This window comes from Heteronotia binoei, chromosome 6, assembly GCF_032191835.1.
Source record: "Heteronotia binoei isolate CCM8104 ecotype False Entrance Well chromosome 6, APGP_CSIRO_Hbin_v1, whole genome shotgun sequence".
Classification (NCBI taxonomy): Eukaryota; Metazoa; Chordata; class Lepidosauria; order Squamata; family Gekkonidae; genus Heteronotia; species Heteronotia binoei.
The window spans coordinates 100,871,684-100,893,224 of NC_083228.1; the positions used below are offsets into that span (position 1 = coordinate 100,871,684).

Sequence of the window (21,541 nt, forward strand, 5' to 3'; positions counted from 1 at the left end):
CAGAACGGGTGAAGTTAATTTGCCTTTCTATATCCCTTTATTCCTGGAATAAAGTCTTTTCTATTCAACCAAGTGCCTTGCCTGTGTGTGTTAACTGGAACAGCACGCACCAGATTAACAGCCCATCTTGGCAACAGTATCAGATTCAAAAGATACCTGCCCAAATAATTGAGAACACTTCAAAAGCATAAATGACTTTTTGAAAAAATTAATAGGGACAATAATGATAAAACAGTATCTAGTTTATTATGTATAGAAAGAGATTTCCAGAATTTACAAACACCCACATATTTCATTCCAGGGATATTTTAATTTGAAAAGTTTACCCACGTTTTGTTTGCTTAATTTTCCTTCTCCTTACAATATATACAATGGAAGACTTTGATTTATTTTTCTGATGTTTTTAAAGTTCCTGTGCAACCAACAGTTTTGAATTCACACTTGTAAATATCATGCACAGTAAAAACTTGACTTTCAGTGAATACATCCTAATGTTTTACAGGTAGAGTAAAAAATATGATTCTTTTCTGTTTGAAAGAACTCATCTAAACCTCAGGGTTATTTTACAAATGATGACATCAGTAAATATGACTGTACAATTCAGATCCATGGGCCACTGATTCATATTATATTATATTCTGAATTATAATCTTTAAAAGAACAGTACCCTACTCTATTGTTAATCATCTTGATTTAAGCAGTTTCCCCCACCCCAACCCCACTCTGTTTACAACAGAATATAGTATACCTCAGTTCCACATCAAAAAAAGATGTGCTGTAGGAAAAGTTACATTTTTAATTAAAAAAGTACATGTATAAATCAAAAAAACCCCTATGTTAAATATTTAATACTCTTCAACCAACATTAACAGTTTGGATGTAATAATTTACACTGATGATTTGTCGTACAGGTTTTTCAGCAGCAAATTAAATTTCATGTCTTATGTCAATGTGCTAGTAATATACCCATTCTCACCATATTACAGTGGTGGGCACAAGAGTTCATTTGTAGCCAGCTAAGTCTTTATGGTAGAGGAGGAAAAAATTGCAGACTTCTTGTCCAGGTGTCACAGTGCTTTTGCTTGGCACACACAAGAAAAATGTGCAGTTCAGTCAACTAAGTCCTGAGGTTTGTGTAAAGTAAACAAGTTGAACTGGATGCATCATACTCATCTATTGAGGAAGAAGATGCGAGGTCCTAGTTGTGATACACAAAACAGAGTCTGGATACCCATGAGTTCAAAGAAGGATTTTTCTGAGGTCATATAGGTCGTTGTTCTGAGAACAGAAAAAGAAAGAAATTAATATATTTCAAACAAAAAACATAATTTCTGTATTTATTTTTAAAAAAAATCAAACTAGAGATATACAGTAAGGTCGTACTTTGTATTGAAAACCAAACAAACAAAATACAAATTGCTGAAATATGTTCAACAGCACCACTACTAACACTACTTTCCACAATAATCACAACACCTTCTTGCAACCTACTGGCACACACAACTGCAACAATGGTGGTATTGTCTAGGTGCAGAACTACATGTAAAGGGCTCTCTTTTATCAGGCAAAGCAGTGGAAGATGACTTCTGTTCGGTGGGGGGAGGGGGATATGAGCTGTTGTATTTTTCTTCATCGTAGCCAGAAACAGACCACTTTTAGCAGCTTTTCTGTCCAATGTTTCTTTATCTGCTATTCCTCAAGAAAAACAAGTACTTTGCAGGAGGTGCAAAGGATTCAACCACCTCTCCCTTTTCTTGGTCTTCTACTCCATCTGAACTCAATCTGAAACCACCCACAGCCACTTTATCTTGTAAAAGAGACCCTCCTGGGGGAAATCAACATGCAGTTCTGTCCTAATTGACTCTTCTAAGCTGTGTGATTACTCAGTACAGAAGGTTGATTATCAGGTCATCTCTCAGAGCTTTCTCACTATCTTAATACATAGTCCATATATTAAAGCAATGGAGGGAGAGGAGACTTAACTTTGCAATGCACAAAAGTAAATGCTGTCAATATGTTTCCTAAACAGCAAGATTTGAGTCCAGTAGCATCTTAAAAGATCAACAAAATTTCCAAGATACAAGCTTTTGAGAGTCAAAATCCCTCAGTCATTATACCTCCACTCCTACTTGTATCTGAAAAAGGGAGCTTTGACTTTTATACCCTGGAAATCTTGTAGGTCTTCAAGGGGCTACTGGACTTGGCTCTTGCTCTTCCACTGAAGACCAGGATGGCCACCCTACCTGAAATGACATATCCTGACTTTTATGGCTGTTAACAATTCCAGAGAAATTATTCTGCCGTCATAGCTAATGGTGCACTAGGATGACAAATGAAAAGATGGACCATTCTGTCTAAACTAGGAAGCAGAAAAAGTGATAATGCCTTTCAATTTTGATCAATGATTTAAAGGTTGATTACTTATATCCACATTCCCCAAAAATTTGTCTGATAAAAGATGTGAAAAATCCAATGTTAAAATGCCTTTGACAGTATACCCTTTTTTTATTATGCCAACAGCTTTTAATGTTTTGTCTTTAACATGCTTTAATTCTCAATTAAATCAAATTTATATTACACCAAAGACTTAAAAGGCATGTGTATATTTTTATATTACAGATTGCTTGCTCCTAGAAGTTAGTCAAGTAATATATTATTCACCCTTTAATAAAAAGTTGTGACTTTCCACAGGGATACTGAAAGACTGAGAGCGCTTGTGTGTTAATTGCCCAAGAAACAGAATTTATTTTGTGTGGTCCTTCACGTGAACGAGAAGCCTATCCTCGCAAATGTGTGGTATGCTATGAAAACTCCCTGGAGAATTCCCTCACAGCTCTCTTACATACTTTTAACTTTCTTATGAACTCTTACTTTAAATCTACTGGAAAGTTCCTACTGGAATATCTATATGCAGCTGGGCCTAAAATTAGACAGTATCACGTACTTTATTAAAAGGGCTAGTGACAAAGAAAGAAATTGCCTCATTTAATCTGGGAAGGGGTGAGGTGCACATGGTTTGCTTTTCGTCTTCATATCTGGCTGTCGTCCAGAAGGGCTGAATGAACAGCTTAGTGCAGGAACAAACTGTACCTTGCAGAATGGTCACATGCTCTAACCTGCGATGGATATACAATCAAAGAAATGGAGGGGGAAAATATACAAGTTGGCTACATATGTCAAATCTTGTTGCTCTACCTTAAATAGATACTTTAAATAGTATGACAGCAGCCAGACTTCCCTCCGCCATATCTCAGGATTCTCTAGGAATCCCCCCCTTCCAGATAATTTTTTATTAAATGTTATTGATATCTGTATCAGCTTTAAATTTCTTTCAAATTTAGACTGTTAACTAAAAGTGTTTGAAAATCCATACAAAGCAAGCTCTGATTTGATTTCTCCATAAATATGGACGGGATACAGCTCTTGGAAAAAGTTTAAAAACTAAGCACAGCCCTGATTCCAGGGTTAGCACAGGAAACCTAGGTCAACTGCGTTTATCATAATTTGTTACACTAGTTTTCTGGACTGGTATTATAAGATTATGCAGTTGAGGGAGGGATATAAATATATCCTTTATGGATACCTGTCTTTTAGTTTATTTAATAGTACAGCATTAGAAATAATACATAGAATTTGAATATTACAGAGAGATCAGGTCTTTAAGTGATCAGATATTCCAAGAGACAGAGCTAGCTAAGGGCTGGAGAAAGCCTTATGTTGGTAATTTGAGATGGCAATCTAAATCTAGAGGTGGCGGCAAGTACGGATTGTAATTCATATGTATACAAACACCAGTTAACAATAAGTGCACTGGTCACTTCTATGTACTCTGCCCCCCTGAGTGTTCTCAGGATTAAGGTCTTGCCACATTTTCTGATATAACTCACTTTCCAAAGGAAGAAAATGGGATAAAGGCTTGAACCTTGTCTATATTACATGACAAGCTGTCTACGTACTACTAAATGTTGGACTTCTTGCAGGTCTCAGTCATTATTTCACAAGTGCAGACTTGGAAGAAATAAATCTATCACTTGTACAGAATGAGATAATACAATGTATGCAGAGTTTTCTAGTACAAATTGGCTCAGGTGACAAAGAACAAAGTATTCTAATCTACACTGTGTAAGAAGACAGAACTATCCTGCACTGCAGACAGTAACTTCAACATAATGTGGCAATATCTCTATTGGTAGAGAGGTAGTTGGTGTAGTGGTTAAGTGTGCGAACTCTTATCTGGGAGAACCGGGTTTGATTCCCCACTCCTCCACTTGCACCTTCTGAAATGGCCTTGGGATAGCCATAGCACTGGAAGAGGTTGTCCTTGAAAGGGCAGCTGCTGTGAGAGTCCTCTCAGCCCCACCTACCTCACAGAGTGTCTGTTGTGAGGGAGGAAGGAGATTGTGAGCCGCTCTGAGACTCTAAAATTCGAAGTGGAGGGAGAGATATAAATCCAATATCTTCTTCTACAATATCCTTCCCCTACCTCCTTGCAATGGAACATACTGATGTGATCTTGTCATTATGTATGTGTAATTACTCATTAATAAGGAAGTCATTTTTTCTGCTAATGATACAGAAACCATTCTCAATAGTTTGTACACAGATTAGATATGCCTGCAGACTCTAGCATGAACAACAAGAAACAGTGAATGCTCAGGGGCAATTCCATGGTTAGTGTTCATTCAGAGAAAAAAATCAGCAATATGACAAGACCCATTAAATATTAGTGAAAGTTAGGGTTGGATCTAGGAACTAGGGTTGCCAGCCTCCAGGTGGAAAACAGAAAACATAGGGGAAAAGGCTACATACAAAGCATACAAAGAATATATCAATTTGGTATTGTAACCCCAAATTACGCGCACTCAAAATATAATAAAAGATTGATCAGTGGTAGTATCAAAACAGTAATCATATCAAACAAAGTATCAATGTCCTTCAGTGAGTGTACACTAGTATTCAATAATTCTATATAACAAGGTATTAGCATAAGCTCCTCCAGGCTGCTTTGAAGGGTGGACTCTATGGCACTATACTATGCTAAGCCCCCCTTCCCCGAACTCCCGTCTCTCCCTGCTCCACCCCCAAAGTCTCCAGGTATTTTCCAACATAGACATGGCAAGGCTCGTTGAATCCAATGGGTTGAGAGCCAGTGTGTATCAGTTTTAAATTTCTCTCACATACTTTTAACTTTCTTATGAACTCTTACTTCAGATCTACTAGGAAGTTCCTACGGGAGTATCTATCCAGTGTGGTGCAGTGGTTAGAGTATCAGACTAAATATGGAAGAACCAGGTTTGAATCCCTGCTTTGCCATGAAAGCTTTCTGGATGACACTGGGCTCACAGACTTTCAGATTAACCAACTTCACAAGGTTGTTGTGGAGATAAAATGGAGGAGAGTAGAACAATGAAAGCCACTAGAGGTCCCATTGGGGAGAAAGGCAGGGTAAATGAAGTAAATAAATAAGTATGGTGCCCCTCTGCATGAGGAAAGCATCTTCTCTTCTCAGAAGAAATGATTTACACCTCACACTAGAGGGTTGTGCAAGGAAACTAGAACTAACTTCACAAATGTACCTTGCTTGTGCTAGAGATTGCACAAAAGCTTTCACAGTCTCTTGTAAAAGTAGAGCCGTAACTCCCCCCCCACACACACACACCTATTAGGGAAAAAACCTATCTATTATAGCATTGTATGTACTTCTGTGGTAGTGTCTGTGAAATTGTGTTCTTTCTGCTCACAATTCTTTGGATCTAGACACAAAGTGGTATAAATTTTAGACAATATATGCAGCTGTCTTTTTAATGTTTATTGTTTTATATTGCTGCTCAACTTGGGTATAGAAATGCTCAGGAGAAAAATTGGTATTCTGTTTTAAATAAATAAAGCTATCAGACATTTGATGTCAAATAGATAGCTACAAACCTAATTCTGAACATGATTCAGGAGTACAGATTTAAAAAATCTTCACCATGGGGCCATGTACAGCTTGGGGGGAGGGGAGGTTTCTATACACATATGTAAATGCTAGGGGTGAGCTGCAAAAACTTGTTGACTGGGCTTGCACGGGCATTGCAACTTGAAGGGTGTGTGTGTGTGTGGGGGGAAGACCTCATAATGCTTCACTGAGATCTCAGTGTAAGAACCCAAGTAATTGGTGGCATAAATTGAGAAAACAGAATGAATCAAAAGGGGGGAAATAATGGCGAGAAAGGAGTTGGCAGGAGAAGGAAGAGGAGGTGGCAGAGGCAGAAATGAGAATTTTGGGGAGGGAAAAAAATGGGAGAAAGAGGGGGAAAGGAAGGGAAGTGGGAATGATTGGGGAGATAAACAGGAGGAAGCAAGGACCAGGTAGGGTTTCCAGGTCTGTGCTGGAAAATACCAGGAGACTTTGGGGGTGGTCCCCAGAGAGGGCAACTCTAGAACCAGCAGAGGATGTGATTTCCCTTCACTTTTTTCTACGAGTTTAAAATAGCAGTTTATTTAATAAAGGGGGGGGGGATCAGATGTGGACTTTTTCTGGATGCTAAATATAGAAAATGTTTCTAGCAGCATTTAATTTGAGCTTGTCAAAATTGCTAGACAGCAGTATCCTACAATTTAAACAGCACTTCTAATTCACAAGCACAATACAGCATTCAAACAGCAATATTACAATGCCTTACAAACATCTGATATGATATTAGCATGAAGTGAATGAGGAGTAAAAACCAAACTGAAATTTTCTGAACAAAGTCTCTCTGTATGTACACTCTCTGTATGTGTTCTCTTCTTTGTAAGCATATACAAGATTGAGTCCAAGTTTCTTCTCAACTTTGGTTCTAATGAAGCTCAGGAGCCCTAAGAGACAGCACTACCATTAATTATTAATTTCCTCTCCTCTGTAAAAGTAAGATTATTTTTAGATTCCAGCCTCCTTTCCTATTTTTCAAATTTCAGGTTTTGACACACTTTTGACATGTTAGAGGATGATACATTAAGTTCTTTGAAATAACACTCATTTAAAAATTAACTCTTCCCCATTAACAAAGACTGCAGAGTGAAATTTTTGTGTACGTGCATATAAAAATATATTAGTGTAGATTTTATTAAACCATATGCTCCATGTTCATGCATACGAAACAGTTGGCCCTGTCTACTGAACTGTAGTGAGTTTGCCCTAGTGTATACATATGGAAAGGTTTAGATTCTGAAGACAGTGTCTAGAAAATGTATGGAAGCTTTTTTACAGCTCAGAGGGAATTGAGCTTTCTCAGAGCTACCTGAAAACTCTGAGCCAGGGCATATATAGAGAAGGATCATTCTTAGCACAAAACAATTTTCTTGGATCCACCCAAACTTGAGACAGTTTTTAACATCTGTGACATTAGAAGAGGAAACGTCACTTAGAATGATAGACATATGCTTACAACAAAGCATAGTAACAAATGACTCTCTAAAATGCATCTTTTACTTTTTTCTTCTTTATTACGATGGACTCCCCAGTCCTAATAAAGAGGCTTCCTTGTACATCCAGAATGCTTTTTAATCAGGTGAAAGGTGCAAAATTACAGCTTGGAAATGGACACCCAGTTACAATTTTTTTAAAAAAATGCTCTGCCCTATTATACAAAGTTGGCTATGTTTAGAGGAGAGTGCCTTTCACAGTTTTAAGTCAGTATTTGGATACTTCCATTGTTTCTTATCAACACAAATCACTGTTTCCTTAACAACGCACAGAACTTTTCAGAGGACAAGCTTCTTTAAAAAAAAAGTTTTCTGACTTCAACAAGCTGTGGTAAGGGTCGTTAACATTAATGACATCATTGTTGGCAGCCTGAAAAGAGGGAAAACCTGTGTTTAATCCATTTCCTACTCACCACAGGCTTCAAGCTGGATTCCCCAATAATATGGTTTTGAGGCTGACTTTATGGAAGATGCTGGTAATGCAAGAAAAATGTACTTGAACAAAAAGAAACACGTCTTTTACTACAAGGTACCTTTGACACGTGGTCTCTGTTCAACATCTGCTGCAAGACACATGCAGATAACACTAATGCATGATCCAGCTGGCACTCCATTCCTTTTTCAAGGCTGTTAAACAAGATGACATAAGGCACCTATGCCATGGCTCACGCTACTATTAAACTGCATTAATATCTCACATAATCAAACAGCTGATGAAAAAGCCCATTTGTACATGCCTTTAAAGAGCCAAAAAGCCTGAGGCCATTTATTTTAAGTTTCCAAGTAATTTAGCTTCCAATCAAATTGGAAAGAGAAAAACCAACAAATTTTCTCTGAAATCAATCAGATTTTACAAAAATAGGAAACAGGCACTTCAGATCAAAAGTTCAGTAGCAACAACTTCATTTCTCTTTTTTCCTCTGTCCCTGTTCTCATTTCCAGAGCAGTGCAGTGGCTACACCATAAACCATAAAATTTATTTATATTTATTTACACCCCGCCCTCCCCGCTGAAGCAGGGCAGGATCCAGGTAGCCCCTGTGCTGCCAGTGACTGATCTAGGATTCATTGTCCTCAAAGCCTTCGGGAAGTGCCTTCAACCCCCATCCTCCTATCTTCAAAAAACCTGCTCTCTTCCCATATGATCCTGTGTACCAGTTGCAGAACGCAAGTTTCCACTTGCTAGTTGTCCCTGCAAGCTAAAGGCAGCTTTGTCTGGCATCAACTACAGCCTTTTCCATTGTAACTCCTACTCTGTGAGGAGGAAGGAGATGCTACCCCTAGAAATTTTTAGGAGGCATTGCAAGGCCACTCTGCCAGGGTTTAACATAGAGAATATCTTAAGTCATTCCTGAGGTTAGTTTGACAGGGACCTATAGGAGGGAATTTTCAGCCACCATCCTCAGACTACAGAATTTTCTCTCCTATGAGGTGTCACTGGCATCATCCCTACCGGTCTTTAGAGCAGACCTTTCTGGAAGGCCTTCAACCCAGCCTAAAGTAGCCAAGACACTGTTCAGATTTTTAAGCAGTATTTTAGCATGGCTTTATTATAATAAACTGTTTTATGTGTTAACTTACTTGGGTAGAAAGATGGCTTATAAATAAATTAAATATTTATCTGAACTGGGGGAACTGTTTCATGCTGCGTGGAATTTTGGAAGGGGAAAATGAAGCAAGGGAAACTCAGTCCTCAGTCCCCATAAGCTCTCCCCCTTTTTGGGGGGAGGGTGACCACTGGTCAGCTCTGAAAGGTACAGAAAGAGGGCAGGCTAACTCAATAACCCCGAGAGCTAGGCTAAGGGCACATCTACATAGGGCAAGAAGTGGTGGCCCAAATGCTGGAAGGATTGAGAATTTTAAAAATACACAGAAGAAATATTTTTTCTGCAATTAAATTTTAATTATCACTCAAGATTTTATGCTCAGGTTTTCTAATAAAAGCATATATTTGTGAGACATCCATTTACTTTCCCAGTTTACAACTAAAAAGTGTATTCCCTAACTATATAGCTGAATAGAGGTAAAGGTAGTCCCCTGTGCAAGCACCAGTCGTTTCTGACTCTGGGGTGACGTTGCTTTCACAACAGTCATTTTCACACTCACCTCCAGCCGACGCAACCCCCCTCTTCACCGCGCAGGATCTGCGCGGATTTCGCACTAAATGCCGCGGAGCAGCCTTTTGCGCCGGAAACTCCCGGCGCAAAAGTCGCTCAAACGTAAACCGCCAAAAAGCAGTTTCCGTTTGCGCGGCTTTTGCGACGGGAGTTTCCGGCGCAAAAGGCTGCTCCGCGGCATTTAGTGCGAAATCCGCGCAGATCCTGCGCGGTGAAGAGGGGGGTCGCGCCGGCGGGAGGTGAGTGCGAAAACGACCAACGTTTTTACGGCAGACTTTTTACGGGGTGGTTTGCCATTGTCTTCCCCAGTAATCTACACTTTCCCCCCAGCAAGGCTGAGTCAACCTTGAGCCAGCTACCCGAACCCAGCTTTCACCGGGATCGAACTCAGGTCATGAGCAGAGCTTAGGACTGCAGTACTGCAGCTTTACCACTCCTGTACCTTTTTTTAAAGGAACAGAACTAAGCAAACAGGTATCTAATTTTCAAAGCCCTTCCTTTATCAGTCTTCTCCAAGCTTCTTGGCAGCTAAATTGTTTTTCATATACAGAAAGAAACTCTGCAGCTATCTAAATATTAAAAGACAGTCATATACAACCGATAATTAAGCAAAAGGATTTCCAATCTTGTAGATGATAAGAAAATATTCCGGATATGGGAGATAATATTTGTAAAGTGAGAGGACGGAAGGAATGCAATTGATACAACATAGAGCTTTAAGGAACAGCAAAGCCATGAAATAGTAGGATGGGAGCCAGCACTGCAATACAGGTCTATACCCTTCTTATGGGGAGTGCTGATTAACATTAAGACCACTGGCATCAGTACTCAGAACAAGGCAGTTGCAAGAAGGCTTGGGGTAAGAGAGTCAAAGAGGAGGAGACAGGCAGACCAAACATGCTGAGGCCGGACAAGTTTCTTTCTTAAACAAGAGCTCTCCCATGCAAGCACACAGTCCCTTTGATTTAGCTATCAGGAAATTTTGGACTTCAATGGGATTAGCCTCAAAAGCAGCAGTGAATTACTGAATCAGCTCACACTGCAAGAGCTAAACTAGCTGCTAATGTACATTTACTTCAGTTACTGTGTACTTCAGAACTTATCTTGCCCTCACCTTCTAAATTACAAGATAAAGGAGAGTCGACATGACCGAAGCATAGGGTTGCCAATTCCAGTTTGGGATATTCCTGGATATTTGGAGGTGGAGCCTGGAGAGGATAGAGTTTGAGGAAAGAAAGGAACTTAGGAGTGATTTAATGTCATAAACCCACCTTCCAAAGCTGCCATTTCCTCTAGGGGAAGTGATTTCTGTATATCCTCTCTATAATAAAAACACTGTGGGATGGCTACATGCAGGTCTCCCACTGGCTGAGGGATGTGCATCAACCGCTGGCCCATCAACTGCCACTCAAGGTCTGTTGTGTTCCACTGGCTGAGGACTGAGGCACTACTTTGCAGAGGAGAGAAAAAAAGCCTTCCCTAGATTGGCTGATGGGGGGCAGGGCAGCAGGAGGGAAACAGCCACAAAAAGCCTTCCTACAACTGGCTGAGAGCTTCTCCCATTCCTCCTCTGGGGAACCAAGCAGCCAGAGAGACAACAAAAAACTGACATCCCTTCCCAGCAGAACAATGCTTTATTCTAGATACAGAAACCTGTATTCAAGATTGGAGAAGCTGCCTTTGCTTTCTCATCAGTGCCTGTTGCAAGTCAACCAACTTGTCAGCAAAAGGCAGGGGGGAGGCCCTTTCAAGGCCTATTTTGGCCTTTAAGGGAGAACTCCTGACTAGGGAAATTCCTGGAGATTTTGTGGTGGAGTCTACAGAAGCCACACTTTGAGGAAGGGAGAGGTTCCAGTTGGGAATCCACCCTCCAAAGCAGTTATTTTCTCCAGGATGAGGAGAGAGATTTGTTGTCTGGAGATCTTCAGCCTCCACCTAGGCCTGGCAGCACCCTCTGGGTGACTTCATGCTCTCTGACTAGCATGACTTAACTAGGCCTAACTGCTTGCTCCTGTTCAGCAGCAGCCCCCCTCTGACAGTCACTGTGATGTGACAGCCAGTGCTTTAGAGCAGGGTCCGCCAGATCTTGATTCCTACTATGGAAGCTGACTGGGTGATTTTGGACCACCCACATACTTTCAGCCTAATCTACCTCACATGGTTGTTATGCAGGTCAAAAGGGGGAGAGGAAAATGGTGGTCCCCATTGCTGCTGCCCAGTGCTGGGTCACCATGGGGACAGTTTACTGCCTTGTCCGCCCCTGGAGTAATGGCCACTTGCCAACTGCCTGCCTTCCTCTTTATAAAATAGTGTCTGATACAGTGAGGTCTATGTGGTACAGAGAACCACTTCCAGCATTCAAAGTTATAAAATATTTATTTAAAAGAAAATGTTTATAAACATACTTTTAGCACCGCACCAGACTGAGCTAAAAAAAAATATCTCTCTATATACATGCCATATCAGATGTTAAAATATAGGACAGATCCCTTTCACTTAGGTAGTTACAAATCCCTACAGTGACCTTGCCCTTGAAGCTTGCTCCAGCTCTTGAGGAGAGCACATGGTCAATGGCTGCCCTGCCAGAGGAGAGGTCTGTGAGCACTCACGGATGCAGAACCCAAGGAAAAGAGACGTCCTTCCTGTTGCAAGAAAGTTTCATCATATCTGTTTCTCCAGCCCACTGACCCAGCCAGGCCAGGTCAAGGAAGTGTTACCTGCAGCTTATTCCTGCAGATTAATCCTGGAAGCTTGCTAGTCCAAAGTCCTCCAAACCTCTGTTCCTTGCTAGGAGGAAGGGGGGAGATTTGGACCTGCCCATTATCTCTCCTGCCAGATCTATTACCATTTGAATGAAAATGAGCTGAGGTATGTCGGGAAAGCAACTGCACAGACTTCTCCCCATGCACAGACTTTTAAAATTCACAGTGGAGGTTTTGCTCATCAAAAATCTCACAGGAGAAAAACTGCATTTCTTCATAGGCTATATTAACAATTGTGGCCTGGAAGTGAAGCCCAACCAGTGACAATTAGCATCTATTGCTGAGGTTACTAGGCTACCACTTCTGAGGAAGGGACTATGCCCATTGGTTCATTTCATGCTTAAAGAGACCACCTGCAGAAGCAGGACCATCTGAGGGCAAAGCGGAGGACTTTTGCCAGTTTAGTTGCCTAGCTGGACCACAAAAGAAGATGAACAGCTTTGGCATATTGGCTCAAAAAACAACAGTGGTTTAGGTCCAACAGTCATTTTCTGCCAGCAGAAGGGGGTATCCCTCTCTCACACCTCAAACAAGCAGATCACCCACACACACACTGTTTCTGAACACCTCTCCCCCCACCAACACCATCAGCATTTCAAAGAGCTCAGTGGACTACAGTAAGAGAAAATCAGTGAAAAACTTCCTCCCCATTCTACTGGTGGGAGTGAGCTACATTACAGGAAAACAAACATTAGATACACCACAGTTTAATTCTTTTGATTCAAACTCTTCTTACAGATTTATAAGTAGATTTGGGTGCTAGGAAAGATGGAGAGATGAAAAGAAGAACAGCATACACATTTCCATTTTGATCACAAGCAAAGACAAATGAGGAAAAGTGATTGAATTTGCACTAGCCCAACAAAGACATACACTTTGCAGAGCACGAGGTAATCTTTTGGATGCAACTACTGATCAGGTTAAAACCCAATGGATTTTTGAGACTTTATACATTCATTCCATGAATGTATGTTTTTGAGGATGTTTCTGTTAAAACTATCTGCCTGTTAAATCTATCATGTAGCAGAAGTAGCAGCATAATATGATATTAACAGAATTTCACATTTTAAGTGATATTAAGAATAAGAGGAGAACGACCCTTGGTACTTACCGTGAGGGGTCCTTCTCCTAAGAGGACAGGAAGACATCTTGGGTGTTTCCCACCGTCCAATCAGGGAGGCAGGAATCTTAAAATCTTCCTCTTCCTGTGGCTGTGGGAACCACCCCTCTCTCAGTTTGGGTGACTCCGAGCAGCAGTAAACAGAATATCGTACCTAAAAACTCCTAATGTAAAAAACTAACAGTCGGTCAGTAACAATGGCATTAGACTGAAAGACCAAAAAAACCCAAACCTTTATGGGAAAAAACAGGCCAACAGGCCACAGATCGTAGCACAGAAAAACCCTCAGATGAAGGTTGATAGACGAGATACAGACAAAACAGACTGCCTAAGGTAGGGCGAGAGAAGGGAGGGCAAGATGTCCTCCTGTCCTCTTAGGAGAAGGACCCCTCATGGTAAGTGCCTAAGAGGCGGAGGACATCTTGGGTGCTCCCAGAGCAGTATGTTAATCAGGGTGGGGTCGTCCTACTCAGGCAGCATATGTTGCAGGATTCGTCTACCAAAGGCTGCATCTGCCGACGCGTACGCATTCAGCTTGTAGTGGCGAATAAAGGTGGAAATAGACGACCACATCTCAGCTTTGCACACCTCCTTGACAGAGGCGTTCTTATTGAAGGCTGCATTGGTGGCTGTACTTTTGGTCGAATGCGCCGTGATCCCTGATGGTACCTTGAGATGTAACGCCTTGTACGCTTCCGTTATACACTGCTTAATGGCGTAACTAATAGCCGACTTGGACATTTTCTGACCCAATCTGGGTGCTGCTATGTTAACGAACATGGAATCTGACTTACGAATAGGTTCAGTCCTAATCAGGTAAAGCTTGAGTGCCCTACATACGTCCAGAGTATGCCACATGCGCTCCTTGGGATGCTTAGGATCCGAGTAAAAGGATGGCAAATTGATTTATTGGCTTTGGTGGAACCTAGATGAGACCTTTGGTTGAAAAGTAGGGTCCGGATAAAGAACGACTTTGTTCTTGTGGAACACGCATAACTCTCGCTTAATCGACAGAGCTTCAAGTTCGGAGACCCTTCTGGCCGATGTTATCGCCACCAGGAAGATAGTTTTCATGTGCATCATCTTTAAAGGCACAGACATTAAGGGCTCAAAGAGAGGATTTGTTAAAGCTGAGAGCATTGGATTCAGCCGCCAGATAGGGAAGCGATGAGATTGTGATGGAGAACTCATAGAAGACCCTCTAAGAAAACGACGAATATGTGGATGCGATGTCAGATTTTTGCTGCCCACTTGCTGGAGTACTGAAGACAAGGCTGCAACCTGGCGCTTGAGGGTAGCTGGCTTCAGTCCCGACTGAAGACCGTCCTGAAGGAATTGAAGAATTCTAGGAACAGTGGGATGTAGTGGTTCTACACTCTTTCTCCGGCACCACCTGTGAAAAGCTTTCCATGACACGTTATAAATCCAAGTAGTGGATTCCTTTCTGGAAGCTAGGATGGTATTCGCTTGTATATCCCAAGTCTAACAATGATTTCCTCTCAACCTCCACGCGGTCAGTCTCAACCATTCTGGATGAGGGTGCCTAACCGGGCCCTGCAATAGCATGTCCGGCCACGTTGGTAGATGAAATGGTTCCGCTACTGACATCTGTTGAATTGATGAGAACCAGGGACGTTGAGGCCACCAGGGCGCAACCAGGATGACCTCGGCCCCCAACAGGCTGATTTTTCTGAGAACCCTCGGGATGACTGGAATTGGAGGAAAGGCATACAGAAGGTCTTGTGGCCAGGGAGACGTTAGAGCGTCCATGGCCTCCGCTTGATTGTGGAAGTACCTCGTGAAGAACTCAGGAAGTTGGTGATTCTGATAGGATGCAAAGAGATCTAACATCGGTAGGCCAAAGTGTTCCACTATCTTTAGGAAAAGGTTCTTGTTGAGAGACCACTCCCCCGATTGAATGTTCTCCCGACTGAGCCAGTCTGCCTTGACATTGTAAGTCCCTTTGATATGTTCTGCCCTTACCAACTTCAGGTGAATCTCCGTCCACTTGAACAGCTTCCCGGTCTCCTTGTGGGGGGAACTGGACTTGGCCCCCCCTTGATTGTTCACTGCTATATTGTCCGTTCGAACAAGAACATGTTGTCCAGAAACCTGGTCTTGAAACTGAAGCAGAGCCAAGCGAATGGCCCGGAGTTCCAGGAGGTTGATCGGGAGGCCACTGACCCTGCATGGGGATCTCGTTGAGGGTCGCCCCCCAACCTGAGAGGCTGACGACTGAAAATAGCTGTAACTCTCTCTCCGCAAAGTAGATTCTCCCCTGACGCAGGTTGGCGGTCTTGGTCCACCACAGAAGACTCTCCTTGACGACCGTGGGCACCGTCAGTGACATGGGATGCCTCTCCATGATCTGGAGTTGATAGGGGCGTAGAAACATCTGTAACTGCCTGGTATAATAACAACCCCACTGCAGTGCCTTGAGGTTCGAGATCAGGAGACCCATAAATCTTGCCAGAGTCTGAAGAGTCAACGATGACTCCTGCACCACCTGGTGCACTGACCTCTTGGTCTTTAACATCTTGTCTTCCGGAAGAAAAATAGAACTCCGGTTCGTGTCAATAACCATGCCCAGGTGCTCCAGTCTCTGAGTCGGGCACAGATGACTTTTGGGCAGGTTGTTTATAAAGCCGTGTTGTTGCAGACAACTGATAGTGCCCCGAACGTCCTGCTCTGCCTTTTCCCTCAACGAGGATCTTATCAACAGGTCGTCGAGATATGGGTGCACGTGTATTCCCCTCTGCCTGAGGTGTGCAATCAGATTCACTAAAACCTTGGTGAACACTCGTGGAGCTGTTGCGAGGCCAAATGGTAGAGCTCTGAATTGGTAGTGGGCCCCGTTCACACAAAAACGAAGGAATTTGCGGTGTGCGGGTAGAATCGGAATATGCAGATAGGCCTCTGTCAGGTCCAGCAATGACATGTAATCCCGATGATGCAGCGCCTCCGTTATTGATTTGATGGACTCCATTCTGAAATGACGCAGCTTGATATTTTTGTTCAGAAATTTTAAGTCCAAGATTGCCCTCCAGTCCCGGTTTTTCTTGGGGACCGTGAAAAAAATTGAATAAACACCTTATCTCTGTTTCAAAGGGACTTGTTCTATCGCCGCGATCTCTAATAGATGGTGTATTGCTTTGAAGGTGATGTCTCTTCGCCACGGGTTTGAATGAAGGGGGGATATAAGGAAATGATCCGGAGGCGTTCGTTTGAACTCTATCGGGTAGCCCCGAGACACAATTTCCAGAGTCCAAGAATCAGCCTGCGATGCTGCCCAGGCTTGGTGAAAGTGTAGCAGGCGGCCCCCTACTGGGATGGAATCCCAGTCATGCTTTATTGGGCTTGGAGCCCTTCTCAAACTTGTCTGATCTGTCAGACTGGTTTCTCTGAAAATGGGGATTGGAGAAGTTCTTACGAAAATTCTGTTTGGGTTGCCCCCAGGAAGACTTTCTGTACTCCTGTTTAGGCTTGGAAATGCTGTTGGAGGCACGAAAGGAATTAGAACCGAACCCTCATCTGTCAGAACGTCTCAGATATTTGGGCATGGCCTTCTTCTTGTTCCGTGTCTCCACTAGGATCTTATCCAGGGCGTCCTCGAACAGCTTTTCTCCTTGAAAGGGATAGGCTGACACGATTGACTTTGAATGGATGCCTGCCGGCCACGCCCTAAGCCATAGACCCCGTCTTGCTACGGTGTTTGAAGCCGTTGCTCTAGCTGAGAAGGTAAGGGCATCCAGAGAAGCATCCGCTGAAAATTCAGCTGCCCGAAGAAGTCTGTTGGTGCCCTCCAGGATCCTTTTATCTACATCTGGTAACAGTTGGGTTAAACGCCTTATCCAGACTATTGCTGCCCTAGAAACTATCAAGTTGATGGCAGATGCCTTGATGGCCAGGGCTGTAGCTTCGTGGCACCTCTTCAAGGCTAGGTCAATCTTTCTGTCCCAGTTGTTTCGGACCAAGCCATGGTCATCCTCAGCTAGCAACCCATGGGACTGCAGGGCTGCGACTGTGGCATCCACCAATGGCACCTACAGCATGTCATTAGCAAAGGAAGGCAGTTCATACAACTTCTTAACTACATTGGCACTTGTTTGTTAGCGCTTGGTTTGGCCCACTCAGATTTTAACTGGCGCTCAAAGAATTCTGGGAAAGGAAAAACCTTATCAGAAGACCGGTATCTTGGGAAGAACTCCGTGTTCCCCTTAGGTTTATTTTTGGGGTTAGTTAATGGGCTGGAAGTCTCCTGTTCCTCAGGAGACACCTGGAGGTCCAGGGCAGACAGTACCTTAGCCAGGAGGGGTTGGAACTCTTCTGCCTTGAAAAAATGTGAGGAGGGTTCTGGAACAGAAATACTATCTATCTCCTCATCAGACAAGAACTTGCCCTCCTCCAGGTCTCCCCCATATGAATCTTCAGACTGACCCCCATAAGGTGACCTCTCACTCTCCAAGTGATCACTAACTAGAGTCTTCTTTTGAGCCTTAGTAAGGTAGGCTCGATCCCTGGATCTCTTGGGGGATGGTGATCTGGAGGAAGAGCATGAACTAGAGGGTCCTGGCCTTTTATGGGCAGCCGCCCTGACAGCCGTGCCCACAGTCTGTCGTATTGACTGTGAAATAAAAGAGGACCCCATCATGGGTACGTTACCCGAGCCCCTCTGGGGCTGGTAGGTCTGCGCGGCTTCCTGATCGGGCTGGGCGTCGTCAGAATCGAAGTCTCCTGCCTGGAGGTTGCCATCGGTGGGCCCTTGCCTCTGGAGGCTGCAAGGTTGCTGGTCTGCCTCCTTTCGCGCCTTTTTGAGATCATTAAGATGGCCAACAGGGCTGGGAAGGAGCCCTGAAGAGGAAGCCTCCTCCACGGCTGATGACGACCAGCGCCGCTTCCGTCCGCTCCTCTGCGCTTTGCCCCTACAGGGCACGTTGCCAGCAGCCGAGGCAAGCCCCATGGTCATGCCGGCTCCGGGAAGCGGCCTTTCGGCTCCGCGTGAAGCGCCAGGGGCCGAGTCTTCATCCATGAAGGCATCCTTCGCCCGACGTGACATCCGCGCTCCTCTTCGTGCCGCGGCTTGGATTTTTGGATCTAAGGCCATCGCAGCGCCGCTCCTCTCAGGTATTGAGGGGGGAAGAGGGGGGGGAATCAGTTGAATAGATATTAAGAAAGGCTGGAAGGGATAGCTGGCAGAAGTTGAAAGGGAAGAGACAGCAAAAAAGGTAAAGAAAGACGAAAGATTTTTTTTTTTTATAATAGACTACAAGGAAAGGGATAGGAGCCTATCCTAAACACTTGGTCTCCCTGTCGAGGCAGGAAATAAACTGAGAGAGGGGTGGTTCCCACAGCCACAGGAAGAGGAAGATGTTAAGATTCCTGCCTCCCTGACTGGACAGTGGGAAACACCCAAGATGTCCTCCGCCTCTTAGGGAGAATAAGAGGAGAGGAATGTTTCAAATGTTGGGGTAATATATGTTTTCTCCCTTGCTGATTGTGCATACCTACGCTGTTATGCCAATAAAGGTTGTTGTTGCTGTTAAGAGTAACTGTCTGGTAGAAAGCTAGTGGACTGCCAGGTTAGTAATCTCATGTCATTTGTGTTTGCTTTGCATCATTTCACTAGGAAAAAAATAATCCTGTCACAGCCTCAAATGTCATATTTTGAGGATATTAATCAAAATGGGCAATTCCCAGAAAAAAATTAATATTGTATTACTAATACAACACTTTAATGGCCAAAAGGAAATTCCATTAATTCTACTAAAATGCTTCAAATATATAAATTTACAAATTTAGAAATAGAGATTAGAAATTACATAAATTAAACCAATTTAATTTCATTTAATGTATTTATTTTCAACCTGTTATATCTAAATAAAGAGAAATATATCCACTTGCTAACACCTTGAAACAGCAATGCTTCCACTTATTCACTTAATCAAAATGCTAGGCTCCTGTAACATTTGGAACAAGATTTCTTGTAGAAATGCCCCCCCCCAAAAAAAACCCCTTCCTCCAAACAATATTACAAGTAGTGAAGATGTCTGACACCATCAGGTGTACAAACTGGGGATGTCTGACACATTCAGATGGTCCAAGGTTATTTGTTTCAGGTATGTCTCTGGCTACCAGTAAAAGACTGATCCAGATGGCTGAAAAGTAATAAGAAGACTCAATTCTAACTGTAAACATCAAGAAACAAATCAAGTTATCTGTCACAAGTATAAGCCTAAACAGATACACACCCCTCATCTTACTCTTCTCCCTGTTGTAAATAGGCTATATTTTTTCTGCCAAACTACACCTCAACTCCAGAGTTCACTCTGATGTTCATGTGTCATTCTAATACCATCTAATATTTGGTGCTCCATCGAGCAACACTATGCTCCACAAGCAACTGGGATTACTTAGCTTCCAACCTGGATATTTCCCACTCTTATTATGACTATGACTGAATCTTCTAAGCCTTTCCCTAAACATTGTCTTAAATGTAAAAAGAGTGATTTAGGTTACATGTAACAACGGTGAAATTTAGTCAAGAAATCTGGTCTTTCAATTTGAAAGAAATGGATTATTTAAAGATTCAGAAAAGAAAGTGATAAAAATAAAATCTGATAATTACTTCTGCACGCAGTGGAGATGATCCAGAGGGTCCCCTGCAGATGATGTTAGGCAAGAACTGCCCTCACACAGTGCAGTTTTCCTGTCTATGGGTATCAATGGCAGAAAACATACCTACAGGACAATACATAACAAAATGGGGAATGTAACAAGGAGCATATAACATGGTGCCTGTGGCCATGATGGCATCTGCAAATACTTTCATGGTACCCACCAAGTGTTTTTACAAATTGGCCACTGGAGATCTGATTCACTGTGCAGATTAAAAGGCACCCTGTTAAACAGAGGTTCTGCTTGAAACATTTAAGAGATAAGAGTTTGATGTTACCTCACGCTCTGACATTCTGTGACTGCCTCCACCACCTGTGAAAGCAATTTGTGGCAGTGCCTACCACACTCTGTTGGTATTCCAAAGTTGCCAGCTCACTCAAAAAGGCTGGGAACTGCTACTCTACAATAAGGAGATATTTATTATATCACAGAGCAGAAAAACTTAAATTCAAGAAGCGACAGGACTTACCTGACCAGCAGGGGCCTCCCAACATCGTTCCAGGAGACTAGAAATGACTTTGAGCATTTTGAGGGGGTGACACTTTGGTTTTTGGGCAAAACTCTATGGTGGATTTGGCTTCAAACTACAGATTTTTGCTCAAAAACCAAAGTGTCACCTGCAACTAGAAGTGGACCCAAAACCAGAAATAGGCCTGAAAAGGTCAATTGGGAGCAGGTCTGCCAAAGTGGAGATTTCCTTGCTTCCACCAGGGGTCTGGCAATCCTATAGGTCAGAAATTCATCTTGTTCCATTAACTTACATAGCTAAACTGAAAACATCATGTGCAGAGCTAGTTCTGTATTTATGGAAAACCTTAATAAGAGAGATCAACCATTGGGTCGATGAGGGGTCCTTCTCCTCTGAGGATAGGGAGGACACCTTGTGGATGATTCCCAACCTATCAGTAGGGAGGCAGGACTAAATTTTAACTTCCTGTTTCCATTGGGAGTCACCCTCAACTCAGTTCGACAACTCCTGTAAGCAGTAGAAACTTCCTTCAAACTGGAAAACATAACTGGAAAACCATTGACACTAGAACAACTTTAACAGACAGAAGGTACAGAGAAAATAGATAAGCCCAGGGAAACAGGAACATTTGAAAAACTCCCAAGTACTTTATTTTTTTTTTTTACACATCTGAAGTACCACGATGGCAATCTGAGCAGGGACGGGCCAAGGTGTCCTCCTTATCCTCAGAGGAGAAGAACCCCTCATGGTAAGTACCCAATGGTCGTTCTCCCTCTGAGGCAGGACACCTTGTGGGAAATCTTAAAGCAGTGTCCCTAAATACTGGGTGGGATCTCGCCATCGGTGTCCTCCAGAATGTGCTGTAGAACTTTCCTACCAAATGCAGCATCAGCGGAGTCATAAGCACTGATCTTGTAATGTTTGATGAAGGTCGAAATTGAAGACCAGGTAGC

The 21,541-nt window shown here is 42.8% G+C and overlaps 1 protein-coding gene across 1 annotated transcript in view; it reads right to left on the minus strand.

Moving 5' to 3' along the window:
• Window positions 1-221: 221 nt before the first annotated feature.
• IRS1 (insulin receptor substrate 1) overlaps window positions 222-21,541 on the minus strand; it is a 92,513-nt gene continuing 71,193 nt past the window's right edge. Inside the window, exon 2 of the mRNA XM_060242220.1 lies at window positions 222-1,278. The gene's annotated coding sequence lies outside the window, so the exon portion shown is untranslated. The remainder of the gene's footprint in view (window positions 1,279-21,541) is intronic.